Raw genomic sequence first — 23060 nt, 5'->3', positions numbered from 1 at the left:
TTTACCCAAGACAGAGATGGCTGATGACCCCCAGGAGGAGAATCTTAAAAGCTAGCCTGGAGAATGCAGACCCCACAAGGTAGATCTTCCCTAGAATCCTCGCTAATATGAACAGACCCATCTTTTGTGTTTACCTAACCAACTTGGACGGACGCCAGGCTTAAACTGTATGAGAAACCCATTTAATTGTGTCTGCTGTACTAGATCCATGATATTTCATAGATATCCTCTGTGTATGCAACCTAATCAGATTCACGGAGTGAGTCAGGGCTTCTGTGACCAATGTTACCTTCTGTAAGTATCACATAGCAGTTCTATCTTTCTCCACTTCTCTTTATTTGTTTTTAGAGATAAATTACTGGTAACGGTATTTTTTGGACCACAATGAATAAAAATTTGAAGTTCGCTATTCATTTGTTCAAACAGTGTTACGTACTCCCTCACTTGGCTACCTTCTCTCTTTCCGCGCATTAGGGCTCCCAAGCTTTTTGGCTGTTTCCTTTCCACCTCAACCTCCCGCTGCCGTGTCGCCCCCTCATCCATTAGCTGCCTTATGCTTGGTTGCCACTTATCCTATTAAAGCTGTTCCGTCTTCCATCCCATTCCCTTAGGGTCCTGCTTTCTGCTAACATGATGATATGTGGCAGTATGTTTGCATTTGGACAAGACCAGCTCCTAAATAAAATGCTCCCTTAGCTGCATGCTCAGGACTCTTGCCTTGGTTCACATTCTGTGAAATGTCGCTGTGGACAAGAGGTAGGCAAATGTATTCGCTTTGCAAATGTAAATTGAATAAACATACATATAAACATACATTTACATTTGCTCAAGAAAGGAAAGAGGAAAACAAAATGATTTATTTTTTCGTGATGGGTGGGAGAGGAAACTAGAACTCAATGTCCGGATGGAGATGTCTGTTGAGGGGAACCTACACAAGAATAAGGAAGAATAGGAGACTGAGAAACAAAAGGTGAGAAGGTTTACTAGAAAAACCAGAAAGGTTTGGGGTTATGGATATCATGTAGATAAAAGGAAAAAACATGACTTTGGAATAAAATAAAATGGCACGACATTTTCAGTTTACTATATAGTAGCGCTGCGATCTTGGGCAAATTAACTTCTCTGAGTATCTGTGTTATCTCGTATATTAAAGGGATACTGATCGTCACTTCATGGGTTATTAAGCAATTCGATGAGATGATGTATGTGAAACACTTAGAAGAATGACTGACACAGAGAAGGGACTAACTAAATGCTATTTTTCTCTTCTCTCTCTACCAATTAAATTCAAGAGTCACAATGACCTTGATTTTAAAAAAAGGAATTATAGATATAGTTAAAGAAATGCTGGATGTGAGAACCAGAGACAAGACTCATCAATCCATAGTATCAGAGTGTTGAGGAGAAACTAACTTCTGCCTGAGATTGGGGTTATTTTTGGGAACTGTCATTAAGGTTTTGCTCCTTAAGAAGAGAGCTTAGTTGGATTAAGAGGGAAGCAGAGTGGAGCTAAGATCAGACGAGAGTTAACTGGCAAAACTGGTGCCTGTAGCTGGGAAAGACAGTGAACTCCAGAGATTAGGTGCATGAGTGTTGGAATTAGACCAAGGTTGTTTCAAATCTCCACTTGACAATCAGTTGCCATTATGGCCTCATTCCTAATCTTAGTTTGCTCATCTGCAAAATGGGGACAACTGATGTCCCTATCCTGTAGGACTGTTGTGAAAGGTAAATGAGATAATATACATCATACTCATATATTGCCTGGTACATTCCAAATGATAAACTATAAGCTATTGTTATTATTTGCAATATACTTGTACATTGATGAACCCTGTGTAACTCTTACCTTGGCTGCAGCATCTGGCCATAGAATGATTTATTCATCACAACCTGCTGGGTGAGTGCAGGGCCTGCTAAAGAATCATCAAAGAGAAAGAGTTCTAGACTTGAGGGTCTGGAGTGGGAATGGGGATCAGAAAACATGGGTGGTAGAAAGGTACACTAGTAATGAATTCCACTTTGCACAGCCAGTGTCTGTCTATTCATATATTTATGCTTTGACTCAACAAATATTATTGCATCCATATTTGTGTGAGGTGCTTGGGATGCAGCAAATAAGAAAGCTGTGATCCTGAGAGAGAAAGAAAAAGTAAAGTTTTGATCTGGACCATAAGGTGCATGAAGGAAAAATCAGGGTGATGTTAGAATAAGAGAAGAGGAAAATCTTTCTTCAGAAGAGACATAAACAGAGACCTGAAGGATAAGTAGGAGTTAGCCAGGCAAAGTCTGGGGGAAGAGGAAACATCATATGCAAAGGCTCTGAGGCAGGAAAGACCCTGGTGGATTGGAGGGAATTAGGACCAACTTGCATGGAACAGAATGAAGGAGGAAGGGAGATGTGTGAAAATACAGCCGGTGAGGCAAGCATGGCCAGACCCTATCAGGTCTTGCAGACAACGTTAAAGATTTTAGATTTATTTCTAAAAACCACAAGTAGCTAATGAAAGGTTGACAGGAAAAGATAATGCTCTCTATTTAACTTTATTTACATGCCCCGATTTACCTCAGTCAATATGTTGAGTGTTGTCCCAGGAGGTCCAGCCAGCTAAGCTGTTGTAGAGGGCACAAAGGTCAAGGTCTTCGCACTGATTCCCACTGATGCCAGGCCCTGGGTGTCATGGGCAATGTGGTCAATGAAACAGTTGGTGGGAGATTCTTATCCTCAGGATTAGATATGGATGGTCCCCTATGACGTGTGGCAGGGTTCAGGCAAGGAGCAGGGAGCAGATGGAACTTCAGTTGGGATGTTCTCATGCCTCTTTACACAGAAGTCTAAAATGATCCTGGAGAATATTTTGAATCCATGCAGAAAATGCATCAACAGGATAGCCAGCAATTGTTAAAAAGCTTCCTCTGTATCCATAATTTGATTTTGAATGACCACCCATGGTAAGAGGCATGCAATTTATTCAATAACCAATTTAAAGAGTGATTAGCCATCTGTTCAACCACTTCTTTTGACAGATAGTAAAAATAGTAACAACTGTCCCAATATTTTTGAATAATTACTATATCCCAAGCATGGTAGTAACTGGTTTACATATATCATTTTACTTAATTTTCACAAAAATCTTGCAAATTAATTGTTATTAAGCCCTTTCACAGATGAGAAAACTAAGGACTAAATCAATTAAATAATTTAAGAAGAAATAGCTCATAAATGGTAGAGCTGGACTTAAACTCAGGTTTACCTGGTTCTTTGGGTCTTCCTGCTATACTGCTTCCCAGATGAAGAAGAGGAGACCAAGAGGCACTTAGAAGAAACGGAAACTAGAACCTAGGCCACATTAAAAAATCAAAAGAAGCAGGTGAAATTAATTTTAATTGTGTATTTTATTTGACCTAATATTTCTAATGAATCATTTCAATGTGGAATCAATATAATAATTATCAATACAATATTTTACATTCATTTTTTAAACTTACTCTTCAAACCCAGTAACTATTTATACACTTACAACACATAAGACAATGGCCTGGTCACATTTCAAGTGCTGGGCACTTGGAAACCCCTTTGTAAATTCTCTCTCTCTGATACCTAACCTTCAATCAAAAAATATTGAGGATATTAAGGATTAATCTCCAAAATATATAAGCAGCTCATGCAGCTCAATATCACAAAAACAAACAACCCAATCCAAAAATGGGCAGAAGAACTAAATAGACATTTCTCCAAAGAAGACATACAAATGGCCAGCAAACACATGAAAATATGCTCAACATCACTAATCATTAGAGAAATGCAAATCAAAACCACAATGAGATATCACCGGTCAGAATGGTCATCATCAAAAAATCTAAATAAATCCTGGAGAGCATGTAGAAAAAAGGGAACTCTCCTGCATTGCTGGTGGGAATGTAAATTGATACAGCCACTATGGAGAACAGTATGGAGGCTACTTAAAAAACTAAAAAGAGAAGTACCATATGACCCAGCAATCCCACTACTGGGCATATACTCTGAGAAAACTGTAATTCAAGAAGATACATGTGCCACAGTGTTCATTACAGCACTATTTACAATAGCCAGGATATGGAAGCAACCTAAATGTCCATCGATAGAAGAATGGATAAAGAAGATGTGGCATATATATACAATGGAATATTACTCAGCCATAAAAGGCAAGGAAATTCTTATTTGTAATGAGGTGGATGGACCTAGAGTCTGTCATACAGAGTGAAGTAAGTCAGAAAGAGAAAAACAAATACTGTATGCTAACGCATATATATGCAATCTAAAAAACCGGTACTGATAAACCTAGTGGCAGGGCAGGAATAAAGACGTAGATGTAGAGAACAGACTTGAGGACAAGGAGAGGGGGTGAAGGGGAAGCTGGGATGAAATGAGAGAGTAGCATTGACATATATACACTACCAAATGTAAAATGGATGGCTAGTGGGAAGCTGCTGCATAGCACAGGGAGATCAACTCGATGCTCTGTGACACCTAGAGGGGTGGGATAGGGAGGGTGGGAGGGAGGTGCAAGAGGGAGGGGATATAGGGATATATGTATACATATAGCTGCTTCACTTTGTTGTACAGTAGAAACTAACACAACATTGTAAAGCAATTATACTCCAATAAATATGCGAAAAAATATTGAGGATATTTACTTCAAAATCTTTTCATTATTCACATTATTCCTGAAGAAATTCAGGAAACTTAACATGTACAATTTACAAAATTTATTTCCATTTTGTTTTGTTATGCATTATATAGTCGGGGGGAGCATATTTCTTTATCTAATTACACTCCATAGATCATAATTCAGAAATGAATTTTCCTTTTCTGACTCATGGACAGAGGAGACCCTAAAACATCCTGAATGGCAGGCTGAATCCAGCCTGGGGAGACAGAGAGAGAGGCACGTTGCTTTTCCATTGACATCGAGTCAGATACTCAATGAGTATCGAGTCAGATACTCGATACTCATTGGTAGATGAGGACATCTACCAATGAGGACAGAGAAGCACTCAGCTCTGTGTGCACCGAGAAGCATTCATTGATTTTATGGATCTTATTGTCAGAACAATTAGAAAGAGCCAGCCAATTTATTTGGGAGGGAGATCTGGTTCCAAGTGGAAGATAGAATGAGTAGATATCACCTTTATTAGATGATTAGGTTTTTTTTCTTTTTTTTAGCTTTTAAAACTATAGCAGAAAATCAAGATGGGGGTTGGCTTAGATTGGAAACTGAGCTTGAAAATGTTATTTTGGTCGTTCTGCCCAAATTTCTCTGGGCAGCACTGCTCCTCACCCTTCATTCCCTTGTTCTTCTTCAATTTTCCTCCTTTTTGAACCACCTCCACTTCATTTGTGAGCTGATTTCATGATGGGGCAGAAATGCCAATCAATTGTTTGGCCATCAGTAGGAGAGCATCCCCAATCTACATTAGCCTGCTGGGCTGACTTCCAGAGCATCATCTCCTACACATGAATTATTGCCAAAACATTACTGCTGTCAGCACATTCCGCTCTACACAACTTCCTGTTATTATTTTTTTGGCGGACAACACTGAAATTTTAAACCGTTCAATCTTGCTTAAGTAATGTGTATTTGGTGGCTCTAGAAACTTTTTACCTTATCAGTGAGAATCCACGCACAACAGTGGTTGGGCTTAAACGCAGGTAGGGAGTGGGGTCTCGTACAAATGGAGATCCAGAGAAAGCTTTGTTTTCCCCTTTCTGATTTCATCTATTTCCCACCATCACTTCTCTTTTCCTTTATTGTCAATGGCAAAATGAGGCTTCTGGTCTCCTGACATTTGGGTAATGGAGTAGAAGTGGAGGGAGCTGGGGATAAATCAGCTTGACATCAGCAGGGTCATGGAGCATTGCTTAGGTCTTCTCTCACCAAAGAACTCATGTGCCGAGGACCACTGAGTGCAGCCGGGCTGTCTCTATGATTCATTTGGACTTTACACTATGATGGGGGGTAATAGATCTAGCGTGGAAACTCACGAACAGAATTAGACAGTTTTTGTTTCTCTTAAAATGCTGTTGCAAAATGGGTCATTTATCACTCTGGAGTGTGTGTGTATGTATGTGTGTTTGAATAGAGATTTTGGGGAGCATAGGGTCAGAGTTGAAATTCAGTTGCTAATACTGGGCCGGGGAAGTCTGTTAAATCAGGTGGGTCAGCCAAAGTCCAGTTGTACCTGACCAAGGAGAGCAGGGTTGACTGATGGCCAAATCCAGTTATATGGAAAAGAACTAAGATACCAAAAAAAAAAAAAAAAAGAGAGAGATAATTTCAAATTCCAGGCAAAATGTTAGAAACCAGTAGAAGTACTAAAGCTCAGAGATGGAACCAGGAAGTAAAAGCAGGGACATGGGTGTGGGCGCCAGTAATGAGGACTTTGGTTGCAGAAGCAATCCTTGGCCTTGATACTGGGCTCTTCATACACTTCCTGTGTGGGCAGGAACCAAGGTTAGCTATTTTAGGACATGGAAGAAGATGCAGTGAGTGTAATCGCCTCTGGCAAACTGAGGAGGTGGAAGGAGAAATGACTCTTGCGGCTGGTGTTTTCTTCCATTTGCATTCTGCTGCTACCACCAAGAGCGCTGAAGATTTTAACATTAAACACAACTCTGGGCACCATGGCCCTTCCCCCTCATTTCTCTCTGGAATCCCACATATGTAGTGTTTTACCATGAATATATTTAGACAAATGTTTGGGTTACAGAAACGCTTTCTCATAGGGTCCTATGATCTCACAGTATAAACCTTATCTAAGTGTCTCAGCCCCTGTTCCTCCCTAGTGAAGAGTCCCACTTTTGAGTGTAGGCCATTCCAGTCCTTAGCCAAATTCAGGAATGTAAGTCAGGACCCATGCAAATAGCTTTTGCCCTGCATTGAGTTGGGAGAAGAAATAATCCACTTTGTGAGATTAAGCTACATAGACTCCTGGTTTCCCATGAGCTCTCTTTCTCCTAGGTGGACCTTGGATCCCATGACCTAGGAGCAATTCCTGGGGAGTCAAGTAAGTCCTCAAATTATGGAGCTTCTCACCACTTTCCAGTATAGGGTTGGTCCACAGGGCAGGCTCCTAAGGTCTTGGGCTTTTCTAAAACCAGATTCATTCTTCCTAGTCACCTCCAGGGCTGTCATCAGGAGAAAGGCCTTCTTGATCTTGAACTGAACTTTTTCTCTGGCAGTTTTCACTGGGGGTATTGGGGAAGGAGCATGGGGGTGGGTTCTGCCTTCTAGACTGGCCCCTATTTTAACCCTCAAGTCTTAGGCAAACTTGGTTACATTTGATGATTGTTCAGATTCCAATTATGAATACTTATGTTTTCTATTCAAAAGCATAATAACACTCTATGCCAGTTTATCTTGGTAATCCTCAAATCTTTGTTTAGTTCCCTGGAAAACAGAGCCTGAGGCATAACTTATGGTAAATGCTTTATTGTGTGTTCGTGGAAGAGGTAATCCCAGGAAAGCAAGATGGAGGTGAAAAGGAACTGAGACAGAGCAGGAAGAAAATCAAATACACGGCAGTGCATGGTCAAGTGGGCCATGGTTTCACCAGAAAACATGGTTACATGTGCCAACTCAGATCCTAGAAATTAGGACTAGGTACATTTGCCTAAAGGAGTTTACATTTATGAATGCTAACCATATAGGATAATCCAATCCTTTATTTATGTTAACTCATTTGTTCTTAACAGGAGTGCTGTTAGTAGCTCTGTTTCATGGCAGAGGAAATGGATGTACAGAGATTACTGAAGGTAGTTGCGACAACATTTGAACCCAAAGAGTTTGGCTTTAGAGACTATATACCCAGCTATGCCATCACATTGACTTTCAGTACATTAAATATTCCTTGGTATTTATCAAAGGTGGCAGTGGCCATGGTAAGGGGATTCAGGATTCCTATCAAATCTACTAGAGGTTTGTAGCATAGATTTTACAAAATTAACATGCTTAGCAATTAAGTTCCACAAGAAGAGTAGGTCTAAATTTTGGCTGAGGCATGCACAGGTTAGAAAGATTCTACAGGTGATTCTTGTCAGCTGGAGGATTGAGAAACATGTTTAGATCTTTCCACTTAGATCTAAGCTAGAAAGTAAAGATAGGAGAGATATCCCAATGTTCTTTGTAATGTCCTAGAGGGGTTTTTTCCTAGCTCATTGAGCTAAATTCTACAGCCTCTTTCTTAATCTCCTCTTTGGCAGCAGCCTCTTGGTAGTGCTGGTAGCCAGTGTGAGTGTGTGTGTGAGTGTGTGTGTATGTCTTTCTGGCCTCCCTGTATTTTACTTACTGCAGTTATGTTTGGATAAATAGATATGCCCTGGAAGGTTTCAGGGAACATAAAAGGGTATGTTGAATTTGACAGAATATCACAAAATATTTCTGTTCTCACCGGATTTTGTTATTCTCCTTAGAAATACACATGTGTGCTAACACACAAACTCTCCAACCTTACTTATGTGTGAAGTTATTTGACACTATTTCTAATATTTAATAAATGTTATCTAGATCCAGTGCTGTCCTTTAGGAACATAGTACAAAGAATGTCTTAAAAGGCATTAGTAATACATTCTTGACAGATGACGCTGTAACAACTTCTTAGAACACATTCATTATAACACAGAGATAGAACAATGGATTTGATTCTCATCAAATGCACGTACTGGAAAGAAAAACAGTTAATGATTGTGGATGCTGATGTGTGTGAGCATGTGTGTGCATATTTGTTTGTGCATGCTTGTGTCCAGAAGGCAAATGTAAATGTCATAGCTATTTAAACCATCCAAAAAAGGTTGAGGAGTCAGGTCCTGGTATGTAAATCTAGCCACCTGTCTGGTCACCCTTAGTAACTAACCTTGTATGTCACTAAAGCTTAGAACTAGAATATATCCCATCATTTTACAGATGAGGAAACTGAAACCAGAGAAACTAATTGCTAGCTGGAGATAAAGCTAGGAGTTTACCTTTATGCTAGGTCTTCCTTCAGCTTCTCAGGCCTAGATGGTAAATCTTTAAGGTATTCAGGAGAACTCTTTAATGCTTGGGCTCTGTGTGTGTGTGTCGCTCTCACTCTAGTTAAGAAATATGTTTTAAAATGCAGATTCTCCAACTCTTTGGACTCTGAATTGAATATCTGACATATAGTCCTGGGAAGTTTTTTTTTTTTTTCTGGGTAGTCTTGATCCTATCATCTGCAATCATGAGGAACTGGATTAATAGGCAAAGGCTGCCCTCAGTTTCACAAAAGGGGGAAATGTGAATAATAAAAACTATAGGCAAGTGATCTTGATGCTCACTCTTGGAAAAATCTTAGAGCATATTATTAAGCAGATGGTTTGTGAACACACAAGAAATAAAGAGATGATTATTAGAAGCATCCATGATTTCCTAAAAGCAAGCCATGCCAAATAACATTTAGCTCCTTTTTTGACATCTTTATTAGTCTGGCAGACAGGGATGATGGTGGTGTTGGGGTGGGTAGTATAGAAGTAAAGAATAACAATATAGTAAAGTCTATGACAGAGTTTCTCTTGATATCCTTTGGAATGACCGGGAAAATACAGGCTGTGTGTGGATTTGAGGTTGATAGTGCAACACAATTCAAAAGAGAGTTGACCTCTGGAATGATATCTAAGGGGAGGGAGGTCTCTAGCAGCAACTTGAAGGGCATTTGCTGGTCTCTGTAATGTTCCAAGAATTGATCAATGACTCAGATGAAACATTGGCCATGTACTTATAGAATTTGTGATGACCTGAAACAGAGGTCAGCTAATATGACAAATGATATAAACAAGTTTCAAAAAATATTGATATCTGGAAAGATAGGTTGAAACTAACAAGATAAATATAACAAGGATAAATGTGTTTAGGTTTGAAAATTCAATTTCACAAATAGAGGGTAAGGAAGAATTGTTTTGAATGTAGATCATAGAAGAAATATTTGGGTGAGTTTTAGATGACCATAGACTTTACCAGGAAATATATGTATATTTCTCTACCTTGTTATTTATTTATACATAAATATCATGAGGGCCCTGCCCTCCTCTCTCCTAGTTAGAGGTCACTCAGAGCACTGTAGTCCGTTCTGGGCTCCATACTTGGGAAGGACACTGAAAAATAGAAGAATGGAGACCAGAACACTGAGAAGTGTCTGGACATCTTGTCAACAGAAGATTGATTATGTTGGCAATGCATTTAGAAAGAGAAAATTTTGGGAAGTAATAACAGCTGGCTTTAGATATTTGAAAGAGTCCCATGGAGAAGATGAATTGGATTATTCAGTTGTGTTCCAGAGGATAGAACTGGGGCCTGTGAATGGTGGGATGCAGAAATGGATATTGACTCAATGTACAGAAGATTAAAAATAAATAGTTGGCAGTATCTAGGTGTGGACAAGGCAGACTTCCAAGTTAGCCAGCTCCTGATCACTGATAGGCTTAAAAGTAGAGGTTAGTTGACACCTGAGGACCAGATGTTGCTGAGAAGATAGTAGCCCAGGATGGGTAAGTGGCTAGGGGATCACCACAGTTGCTCCCAGCTCTGGGATTACAGTTGTTCTCTGAATCAGGCCACCTCTACTGACTCCTAAAGGGTGCTTGACCCTGATTATAGAAACCCCTGTCACACTGTCCACCCCCTACCTGATAACTCTGTTGGAGAAGATAGAAAAAAGGAAAATAAATAGCTTTAGGGAGGATTGGTGTTGTCAGAAAGTTCCGTTTGTTCCAGGGTCTCGGCTCTGAGCTCTACAGAGAGCAGCTGCCCCTCCAGACAGCCCAGGTGCCAAAGAAGATTCCTGTAATTCAGATGAAAGGGAGAACGGCCACTTCTTTGAAGTGCATGTATCAAAAATTTAATAAGAGCTAATAAAACTGTTATGTTGGGTTCATATCTCCTGAGAAGAGCAAGTCAAAGCCTCCCTGAGGAAATAAATCATTATATAACTATTTTTATGATTTCAATTTTCCCCACATCAATCCTTAATTAAAAGACTACAATAATTATTTTGGATTAATTGTAGAATATTAATTAAATCTCAGTTGATCTTTCCAGGTTTTTTTTTTTTTTCCAGCAATGAAGACATCAGGTAGTGGCTAAAAGCTAAACATAAAGTTAAGTCACCTGAGTGAACACCTGGGCACAGGCAGGTGGCTGTGTGCTCTGGGTCCCTGGGAGTCTTTCCTGCCCCAAAGCTTCTAAGAGTGTGATAGTGAATTCTTTCTTCTGTGAAGGGTTAAAATTTCCAGAACAATTTTGCACAGAAAAGGACAGGCCACTTCTAGGAGCCCCAGGTACACTGACCACTAGTCTTTGGAAGAAAGGACTGTCTGTGGACATGAAGAGTAAAGAGTGAGGCATGCAGCTTGCATACCCAGAACCAGAGACAATTGGGTTAACCGGTATCCAGCTCCCAGTCGACCAGGAGAGATTTTGGGGAAGGAGGAAAAACCTAGGAAAACTGATGGGTTATGTGCCAGGTATCATGCCAGGAAGTGGGTATAATGATCCTCAATTCCCAGCTAAAGAATCCAAAGAAAAAATTTACATCCAATAGTTGCTCAAGGTCACAAAAAGTTTAAATGGCAGTGCTGGGATTTGAATTCCAGCCAGTCTGATAGGTTCTCATTACCCCACATCACCTCTAAGGGTACAAATTTTCAGTCTACGAAGAGCGGCCAATAGGATTCTTTCCAGATTGGGGCATATGCACTCACCTGTGAAGACGTCCCAAACACCAAGCTGCCATCTGCCATTCTGGTTCCCTGAGGAATGAAGGAGCGGTGTGCAGCCAGGCAAAAGAGGGGTTAAAGCCAGAGAGAGCTGGGGATGGTGAGCACTCACAGTGACAGAAGGATGTGCTCCCCACAGCCCAGAGCTCTGGAGAAGCCTCAGGCAGGAGGGCAGTGTTGGGGGAGCACATGGCAGGGAGGGACCGGAATCTGAGAGCCATCTGGAGAGATGGAGACAGGGAGGACCCCTTCCTGGTCAGAACCACTCAAACAAACGCTCAGGGGTGCAGAGACCCCCTTGCCTTGATGAACCAGGTTTCCCTGCCAGCAACTGTTCTGAGTCAAGGAATCGGGGAGGAAAAAGAGGGAAGTTCGGGGCAGACAGAGCTGAAGGAGATGGTTGTGAGAAAACAAGGGAGACACAATGGATCCTGCTCTTTCTGTAAAGGAAAGAAGCTACTCTTGGTTTCATTTTTGATTCATGGGGGAAATTTGAGCTTATCTCACTTGTCTGCTTTCAGTGCTTAAGAACTGAAAAATTGCTGTCTTTTGGGGATAAAGCAGAAATGCAGGTTTTTCTCTTGCATAGTAATTGGGGACCCATAATCAGGATGGTGGAGAAAAGGGTTTCGATGAGAAAATCTCAGGGAACTGGAATCCTCATTTGTCCATCTCCTCACCCTTGGTCAGGATTGTGGCTATTACCCTTGTTGGAGGAGCATCTGGGTCTGGGAAGAGGCCTGAGACTCTGCATTTTCAACCCTCTCCCAGGTGCTGTTGTTGTCTCTGGACCATATTTTCAGTAGTAGGTTGTCTATCAGTGCTGCAGGGAGGCAGCTTGTGTTCCAAGATCTCGACATGTGCACAGTCAGGAAGTCTATCTGTCTATCTGACTGAAGTGCCCTATAGACATCCCGCACTTTGCTTTTCTTTCTGCTCACAGCAAAGGGACAAAATAGCTGAACACTTTCTTTATGTCATTTCTTTGAATCACTCAAATTTCCTAAGTTCTTGGAGTCATCTGGAAAGCAGGGAGTGATACAATTCTTGAGAGTCTGGAAGCCTTGATTCTGGAGCTTTTCCTGCAAGTGTGTCTTGATTCTACTCTAAATGACTGATCGGAAGGACCAAGGTAACAATCACTGCTTTTAAAGACCAACAGGGATGGAAACAATGATGAAAGGAAAGAGTCTGGAAAAAGCTTCCAGCTGGGTCAGGTTTTTGGCAACATATGTTTCTTTTGTGTGTTCAATATCCTCTCCCTAGAGCCAATGCTTGTTTTCCTGCTGGGCGCATAGGAACAACTGTGCACATCTGTCTCCTGGGCTATTCTTTCTGCTCAGCTGCCTGCTAGTCAACACAGATTCTTCTCAGGCAGATCCCATGGTGCTAGGGTATAGTGTGTACTTTTGTATGAAGAGTCCCCAGTCGGTTCCAGTGCTGTCAGATGGGGTGTGAATTAAGGGCCCATCTGCCCAGGTGGAACCATTTCTGAGCTAATTTGGAGAAGAGGCTTAACCTGCAGGGCAGTCTTTGTTTCCAAGTCTCTTGGGAGCAATGCAAGAGGGTCCACCTGCCCTTGGGTCTGCCCCTTGCCTCATAATCCCAGGTCATGGGGATGTTCCTCTTCAACTTAATAAAACTATGTATCTCCTCTCAGGTCTCTGTCGGGCGCCTTCAGCAATTGGCTTATGTGTCATGACGTGATGGATTCTGCCAAGAAGAAATGCCTGTCTGCTTTCCTGGCAGAGAAAGGTTTCTTGGATGATACCCCTCCAGTCTGGGCAGACCATGAAAATCCTGACAGCCTGCAGGGGTATGAATGCACAGGGTAGTTACCAAGCAACGGCCCCCTTCTCCTGTCAGGGCTCCCCCCAGCTTTGACATTTGTTATGGGGTGGGGAGTTACTCTGTACTCAGAAGCTTATGCTTAATGCCCTTGAACCTCTAAACCTCAATCCTAGGAGGCGGCTGGATGGAGGACTTGTGACTCAGTAAAGAGAGCAAGGATTCTAGACCAAACTGTGATGCCTTAGGTAAGCACATTGCTTAACTCTTTAAGACTAAATTTCACTTCCTGTAAATTTGAGAGTATGTGACTCATTCATTTATTCATTCACTTAATATGTACTAATTTAATGTATAGTTTACATCTACAGAGCTGTGTGGAGGCTCTGTAACAAATACAAAGGGAAGGAAAAATAACATTTTAAAGCATCCACCCAAAATATGCCTTTTGACTCAAACTATGCTGAGTGCCGGCAGCATTGGCATCATTTGGAAGCCTGTTAGAAATGCAGAATCTTGAGTCCCACTCCAGACTATGAACCAGAAACTGCATTTTAACAGGATCCCCCCCCACCGCTGATCTGTTCACCCATTAAAGTTTGAGCACTACTGACTACATGGATAACTCAGTGTCCTCTGCTTTAGTACACATCATTTCATGATACATGATCCTCTCTATAAGGAGCTCATAAGCAAGGATGAGAGAAAGAGCATCTGACAAATCCCTACTCTACAATGTAGTGAATGCCTTTACAGAGATGGAAATAGGATATGATGGAAATTCAGAGGAGTAAATGACTGATTATGCCATTCATTCATTCATTCATTCATTCTAAAAATACTTGAACACTTGCTATATGTCAGGTACTTGGCTGCATGCTGGGAAATGCAAATAATGCCAGAACAAAGAGGGGCTTCTTCCTTTAAGGAAACAGCAGGATCCCTTGTGTCTCCCCTTACTTTCTCACAGTCATCTCATTCAGTTCTCTATTTTTATTGAGTTTAACTTCTACTGGGCAAAGACATGTAATGAACAACTTTAAAATATAAATATATATAATTCCACATAGTGATGAGTGCTGTGAAGGCAATAAACAGGGTAATATGATAGTGACTGGGGGTAAGGAAGTGGTAGCTACCTGCTGGGTTGGTTCAGATATGCCTCTTTGAGGAGCCGAGATGTATAAATGATGAGGAAACAATCATGGGAGCTCTGAGCTGTGAGGGTTGAGAGAAGAGGGTGTTAGGGAGGGAGGACAGCAAAAGTAAGGCTCCGTGGAGCAGATAAATCTGATGTTATCCTGGTGTAGCAGGAGCTCTGGGGAGCTTGGTAAGAGATGAAAGTACAGGAGCCAGCTTATGTAGGGCTGTGTGGGCCATGGTAAGTGTTAGAGTGAATTTTACTCTGGGTATGATGGTAATAATACACATTGGTATTTACTTCAAACATAATTCTGGCTGTTATGTGAAGACTAGATCATAGAGGGTAAGGTTAAGACTAGACCATAGAGGGTAAGGTAAGCAGGGAGACCAGGTAGGAGGCTCTTGAAGTAGTGCAGGCAAGTGATAATGTTGACTTGGACTAAGATGGTAGGTGTGGACATAGAGAAAGGTGGATGGATTGGGGATATATTTTGGGAGGAGCATTGAAAGTACCTGGGAAAGGTCTTTTAGGAGAGGTTATGAGATGATGAGATGGCCTTTGAAGAATAAGTAGGAATTCACTAGGCAGACATTTAAAATTCTTAGCTTAGAAAGACCAAAAGTGTGGGGTCATGTATTTTGGAGGAACAAGGTTCATTCATGGTATTCTTCTGAAAAAAACAAGGGAAAAAATACTCATAAGCACATATTTCTCACAGATATGCAGTTCTTTCCTTTCACAATGACAGTCCTCCAATGTGGGGTAACATTTCTCATTTCTGAGCAAGGCTCTCCAAATCCCTCTACTAAGCTCCATATTTCAAAGATCTCACTAATCACTGGGGAGAGAAGAAAGGTCCCTCTTTTTTTCTTCCAGTAGATCAGAGATTGGTCCTGGATCTGCTTATGTACACCTTCTCTTAGAAGAGACTAAGCAGTATGTTTTCAGCCCTAAACTCCAGAGCTGCCCCAGAAACCACTCAATCTAAGCAGGAAAATAAATGTGAATATCACTCACTCAGCATCCTGGCAGCTGCAGACGATCCCATTATGTCAATCACCATCAGCATTTCACTGTAACTGGCGTGCTGTCATCCTCCTGGAGATTAATTGCTAGGAAACTGTTGTATGTATTAATAGATCATTTATTCAGATTGATCTTTCATCCATTGATCTTCAATCTCTGCACATAACCGGATAGCTATCATTCTGTGATCTGACTTCTGGGGCCAATCTTTACTCTAAAAGACCCTCCTGGGATTTCTTAGCAAGCAGAGTAGCCCCATGCAGCCTCCGGGTCCACAAACCACAGTTGCAGTCAATCCTTCCATCTCAAAAGAGCCAAGGTGTGCTGCTGCTTCCTGCCTTTCCGCAATTTGATTTTTAGTACCTTAAGTTCCAAATCTGCAATCAAAGCACTGCTGTCAGGCTGTGATCTGAATCCTCCCTTGAATAGCTCTAGCACCTTGCTTCTTAGAAATATGAGCTCTTTTCTCATCCTCCTGCCTTCTCTGTGCTAACTCTCATCATTGGACCAGATAGAGAACCTGAAATTCACCTTAATCCTTCAACTGGCTAACTCTTACCCATCTGTTATGAGTTGCATTCATATGTTGAAGCCCTAACTCCCAGTACCTCAGAATGTGACTGTATTTTGAGATAGGGCCTTTAAAGAGATAATTCTGGTAGACTTCCCTGGTGTTACAGTGGTTAAGACTCTGCCCTCCAAACGCAGGTGACCCAGGTTTGATCCCTGGTCAGGGAACTAGATCCCACATGCATGCCGCAACTAAGGAGCCCACCTGCTGCAACTAAGACCTGGTGCAACCAACCAAATAAATAAAAAGAAAGAATGGAAGGAAGGAAGAGATAATTCTGGTAAAATGAGGTCATAAAGGTGGGCCCTAATCCAATATGACTGGTGTAAGGACAAGAAGAGGAGATTAGGACATGGATATGTATTCACATAGTGGAAAGACCAAGTGAGGACACAGGGAGGAGGCAGCTGTCTGCAAGGCAAGGAGAGAAGCTTCACAATGAAACTGACTCTACTGACACCTTGATCTTGAACTTCCCCCTCTCGAATTGAGAATAAATAAATTTCCATAGTTTAAGCCACCCAGCCCAAGGTGCTTTATTATGGCAGCCAGAGCTGACTAATAACACCAAGTCTCACCATAATTGCCCCTTTTCTGAGGATTTCTCTAACTAACTCCCTGAGTAGCTTAGGTCATCCTATTGTCTGCTTCCATTTCTCTGTCTTTTCACTGCCCTAACATGCATCACATTACATTAGAACTACTTATTTTATTGCTCATTTTTAACAGTCTGCCACAAGGCCAGCGTCAAGTCAATCTTGTTCATTGCTTTATTAGGTATGAAAAATAACCCTAATTGTTGTAGCAGATAACTTCCAAATCTCAGTGACTTAGCACAAAAGTCTATTTCTCATTCATATCACAGTCTAACCTGGGCCCAAGATTCAAGGACTCAAGTCTCCATCTGTGGCTGCATCTTCCTCTGGGTCCCTGAAGGGCTTCTGATTTACCTGGTAGATGTGGAATGAGAAAGTGATAATTGGTGGGAGGTTTCTATGAGTCAGACTTGAAAGTGGAGCACCTCACTTCTGCTCACATTCCATTGGCCAGAACTCAAGCCACGTGGCTTCACCTAACTGCAAGGGAAGCTGGGAAATGTAGCCCTTTTGTGTGCTCAGGAAGCAAAGGAGAGCATGGATACTGGTGAACACTAGCAATTTATGCCATAACTGCTATACCTCTGGCACCAATCATAGTGCCCGACTCATAGTAGATGCCTAAAAAATGTTTTAATTAATTAACTCATTAACCTCCACAGGTCACACACTTGGCCTTAGATGGATCTGGGATGGGATGGTTTAGAATCACAAGCCCTACTTCTCTCCCTGGGGGCCTTTCATTAAACCAAGTTACCTCATTTGTACATGCCTGAAAGATGAAATCTCCCAGTCTCAAAAAACCCCTTAAAAGAAACAATCCAAAAAAAGGAAGTTATGTCATTTCTAACATCTTAACAAAAACAGGCAGCTCAGTATGCGTTTTTGCCATTTTGCTACAGTTATTTGACTTTGAGTTATTATCCTCTAAGCTCCTGGAGAGCAACATATTAACCATCTGGGTAGCCAGCTTCAAGCAGTGTCTGGCATATCTTCAACTTCCTTTCAGCCAACACTTATTGAGCATTTACTATATGCTGTGCTAAGTGCTTTACATCCATTAACTCATTAAATTGTCCCATGAAGTAGCAACAAAGATTGTCTGTTTTTTAATATAATGAAACCCAGTTCTCAAAGAGCTTAAGATAAGTTGCCAAGTATCTCAGAACTAGAAAGTAGTCAAAATACGATACAGAGTCAAGTACCTAAGATTTCAAAGCTCAGGCTCTTAACCACTATTTCAAGATGCCTTTCCTGTGCATTGAGTGGAAACTGCTGATGGGCATCAGAACTGTGTTCACTGATCTTGTTGAAGGAGCAAAGACTGCACTGCCTGGTCATAGTCTTATTTTCAAGAGTGTGTATCTCTTCACTCTTTTTGAGAGCAGGGAATGGGCTGCCTTTATATCCCACAGAACACTTAGCACAGAACCCTCTGCATAGAAGATTCTCAATATCTGTCTCTATTCTTTACAAAGTTCCTGAACCAGGATCTAAGAAAGGAAAGGAATGGCCAGCCTGCCTCTACTGAAGAGTGTCTCCTTCCCCAAGCACCCACTCACATACTGCTTTCACCCCCTGCTCAGCCACTCCGCTCAGAGCTCTTCTTGGAGGCCTTTCTTTCTCTTTCTATATACAACAGGGACAGCTGGTGGCTCCTAGTACCTTTGGGAGCAAAGGACACTTCTTTCCATCTCTGAGATTGATGTGGATGGTACAGGGAGCCAGAGGTTTCTGATGGAATTTTTATCTTGAGGATCAGACAGAAAAGAAGAAAAATTCATGGTAAATCAATTCCTCTCAGGAAATAAGACAGATATATCTTTTTTCCTAGTCATCCTCCTCCAATCATCTGAGCCCAGTTGTATCACAGAGTCCCAGGGTCCTATTCTTCCAGACTATGAAGCCCAGAAGTAGCAGTGCTCAGATTCTAGTACCACTGTCACAACCCCTGAAAAGCAGAGGCTGAGGACTGTCCGAATCCTTTCTCAAATTCATCCTCTAGGCTGCTTCAGAATGAAAAAAAAATATCATTTGGATGCATTTTGCCCAGGTGTTTTGTTAGTGGGCTTTCCTGGCAAATAATTCACCAAAAACAAAGTAAATAAAATAGTGTTCTTTTTGCATCATTTGGCATAAGTGAATCCCCCTCCTGTGTGAGCACTTGGTTGAATTATTTCTGCCAACTGGCTTTCCTGTCCCTACAATGAGCAATAGGCTGCACGGCTCCAGCTCGTAAATGTGGGGAGGTCAGGCTCTATTGTCTCATAGACACACATGGCTCTCTCTTCTCCTTCAGGTGGGTGGGATATAACTTACATAATAAATAGTGGGGGGTCAGGAATGTGGTAGGAACATGCGTAGATATTTTTGGTAGGGTGAGAAGATGGAGGATTTTCAGTATTTCTAAAGGGATTCTGAATTGGTCCATGGCTCCTCCATGTATAAAGAGAGCTAGTGCCCATCATCCTCAGAAAAGTTTCCAGTGTTACATGAATTCAAGCTTTACAGCTTGGCTCCTGCAACTGGCAGGAGCCCCTTGGGGATGGCAGGTACAGAGGGGTGCTGAAGAAAGACATTCTCCAGTCACCCCCAAGTTCATTTCCACTTCAGGCTGAGGGCCAAGGGGAAGCTCTGTCTCTTCTGATTTGGTTTAAGTTGAGGCTCTCCATCCCAGGTGAGCTGCATTCCCGGCGATTTTCCTTGCTGATGTCAAAAGGCTGAATGTGGACTTCAGGAAAGCTTCAGGGCTGTCTTGCCTTCTAACACTGATTTTATGATATGCTAAACATAACATTCAATAGCTATTACTTCCACTGTCAGAGAAACAACTTGAGCCATCTATCTTCCTCCTCAGGCTATATTACATTTCTCCCTACAAATGACAACGTGTTATAATATCTTTTATTATAATATTATTTATCACCAAAGGTTTTCCAGCATTAATGCTGAGGGCTCTCATCCTTTATCTGCTTTTTGGTTTGTTTGTTATGAATGTCACATTTTATTTATCAAGATGGGCTCTGTTCAGAATTTGTGGAGAAGGACTCCTCTGATTTACTTTTTATGCAAACCAGGGCTTTTAGCCTATTAGATTACTCAGCACGCTAGGAGAACAGGATGGACAAGATATTCTGCTTTCTTGCTTTGTCAAAGGATCCAAAAAGGAACGACCAGGATTTAGGATTATGGCGCTTGAGCCTTGGAAGAGAGCTCCTTGGGTCATCTGTGTCAGGACCCCCTCTCTTTAGGCAGACTACAACCCTGAGCGTTCCATTTGAGCAGATATCTGCAGAAGGAGATCCTAAAATTGTTCTTGGTAACTTGAAGCTCTCCCCCTCCTCCTGCCCCAAATTAAACCTACTTACTTAATTCAGTAAACAATGTGACATTCTGCTGAGATCTTTTCTCTAAGAAGGGTACTAGAAAGCCCAATGTAGAAAACACTTTAAATGGCATATACATTTGGAGGCAGTTATTTGTTTTACAAAGAAAAAAAACCCAGCATGCTTCCTTGAAGAATGAGTCCTCTAGTTCTCTTTAAGTGACTGTATATACATCATTAATGACTAGACAGAAAAGCTTTTTTTTTTTTTTTTTTTTTCCCAGTTGCGGGTAAGTAGATGTGCAGGCAGAGAAGATAAAATTTAAGTGCCAACAAACTAACATTTTCTGAAAGTCTGACAGAATTGCTGATATGGTCCTTGTAAAAAACAGAGATGTCTTTCCATTGATACATTGATATAAAAACATCAGTCCACATGCCACTTTGTTAGAAGGAAATGTGGTTCAGTTGTACTTGAGAGTGAACCTTTGCCCCGCATTTCTCTTGAAATTTCCTCGGCACTAAAATTCAGTGGAGATTGAGTCTGGGGTCAAGACCAGCCTTGAACAAATGGCTAAGTGAGGGATATACATGTTGTTGCTCTTTGTCTTTATTTGTCTCCTCACCTTCTGTACTAACACTCCTTTTCAATTGTAAAGTAAGACCTGTCCTATGTCTTATGTAATCTTTCCTCACCTGGGCACCCAGTACCTAAATAACTCGAGCTTTTTGTCCCGTTCCATGTGTCTCAGATTTGCTAGGTGGAAACCTGACAGGCTAATGACTGATTAAAGCCTGAAACCAAAATCCTTCCTGTCCTGGTTTACATTTTGATAGCAGACTATTGGAAAGCAATATTATTACTCAGAATGATATATCATGGTGGACATTCAGACACCATAGAGAACTGATCGGGAGATACTTTGGACTAGGTCTGGAAACGAAGGGAAGTCGGGAAGTTCTTCAAATCATTCCAGGTGGGCTTTCCTGGTGGCACAGTGGTTGGGAGTCCACCTGCCAATGCAGGGGACGTGGGTTCATGCCCCGGTCTGGGAGGATCCCACATTCCGCAGGGCGGCTGGGCCCATGAGCCATGGCCGCTGAGGCTGCGCGTCCGGAGCCTGTGCTCTGCAACGGGAGAGGCCACAACAGTGAGAGGACCTTGTACTGCAAAAAAAAAAAAAAATCATTCCAGGTAAGCGACTCATATCCTTCTGTCTATGAGACCGGATCAAAGTGTCCAGTTGGGCAGTCCTTCCCCTGCCCCACATCCTGAAACCCTCCTTTCCTTGGCAACATGCCAAGCCCAGGACAAAGGTGATGATGCAACATCTTGACAGCGCAGAGTGGTATATTTGACATCCACACAAAACACAACTCCGTGTACTTCCAGCTGTTTCCTCTGAAACAGGTGATGAGATGAAAGGCTCGTTTCTGAGTGGGAGGATGCCTTGGAAAGCTTACAGTTGCCATTCTTACACCCATGCTTTCCCACCATCTTAAAAAGAACAGAAAATGGTGTAGCTGAGAAGTCGTGCCTGATCAGATAGGATTTCAAAGCAGCACTGTCACAGCCAGGGTTAGAGAAGTGGTGGGAGGTGTAGCAAGGTTGGCTTGGTTGATTGGGGAGGGCTTGGCTGTGGTTGGAAACTCATATGGATCCAATCTCAGGGTTCTGCATACTCTCCCCTGAGGCCTTGAGCTAGGAGTCAGCTCCTGAGGACTTGAGAAGGCTCTGTGAATTACTCACGAGGCAGAGGGACTCTGACTAAAGCAGTGTAGACCTGTTTCTGAAATGCAAGTGCAGATTGGGAAAGTGGAGAAAGGGATGTTGAGACTATACGTTTTATTAGACCTGACTGCCTACCCTCAGTGTTGTTTTTCCCAAAACAAACAAACAAACACATCCCAACGATGGTAAGTTGAAATGGAGTGTCCTTGAATTTCCTCCTTTCTCCCATTTTCCAATAGTCCAGCTGCTATCCTTTCCCCTCCTGCCTGTTATAATAAGTTCAGTTGGTTTCAGGTAGATTTGTTGCCTCAAACCAGCTGAGACTCCTTGCTGATCCAGGAGGAAGGTAAACAGATATGGTCGTCTTGTTTCTGATGGGACTTGGGTATCTCTTGCAGTGACTGTGGCCCCGAGGCATAGGCTCCTGCTTGCTGCTGCTGCTGTGGTCTCATTAATGGGCTGAGATCAGGATGTTTTGGGAAAAGTTCAGTACTGAGCACTGGTCATACATTGTTTAAGACAAAAAATATCATCATTTATAGGCTATGTTTGGGAACTGATGCAATAACTCTATTGCACATTGTTTTCTGTGGACACATAGACCCAAGTTCTGTGAAGAGATTGGTAAGCTCTGCGGGGATGGACAGAAAGAGTCCCCCTAAGTGCCTTATCCTTCCAGTATCAGAGCCTACTGTGGGTAAAGACCACATGATTCTTTTGAATTTTTTTGATGACACAAATCATTCACTCCTGTTATTTATTTGAGGTGCCTCTGGATGATGCTGAATTGGTCTCTTCAACACCATGCAATTGATGGCTTCTAGGGGGACTCCCCACCCCTGCCTTCAGTCTTGTACTCCTTCAGTCCATCTTCATAATTTAGGCACAGTGATTGTTTTAAAATGTGAATCTAGTTCCATGTGCTATAGTATGTCCTTGTTGTTTATTTTATATACAGTAGTATGTATCTGTCACTCCCAAGTTCCCAATTTATCCCTCCCTCTGCCTTTCCCCTTTGGTAACCATAAGTTTGTTTTTTATGTCTGTGAGTCTATTTCTGTTTTATAAATAAGTTCATTTGTATCATTTTCTTAGCTTCCACATATAAATG

The sequence above is a fragment of the Hyperoodon ampullatus genome (genome assembly GCF_949752795.1).
Source record: "Hyperoodon ampullatus genome assembly, chromosome: 2".
Classification (NCBI taxonomy): domain Eukaryota; kingdom Metazoa; phylum Chordata; class Mammalia; order Artiodactyla; family Ziphiidae; genus Hyperoodon; species Hyperoodon ampullatus.
The sequence above is the reverse complement of the archived record's forward strand: the minus strand, read 5'-3'. Positions refer to the sequence as shown.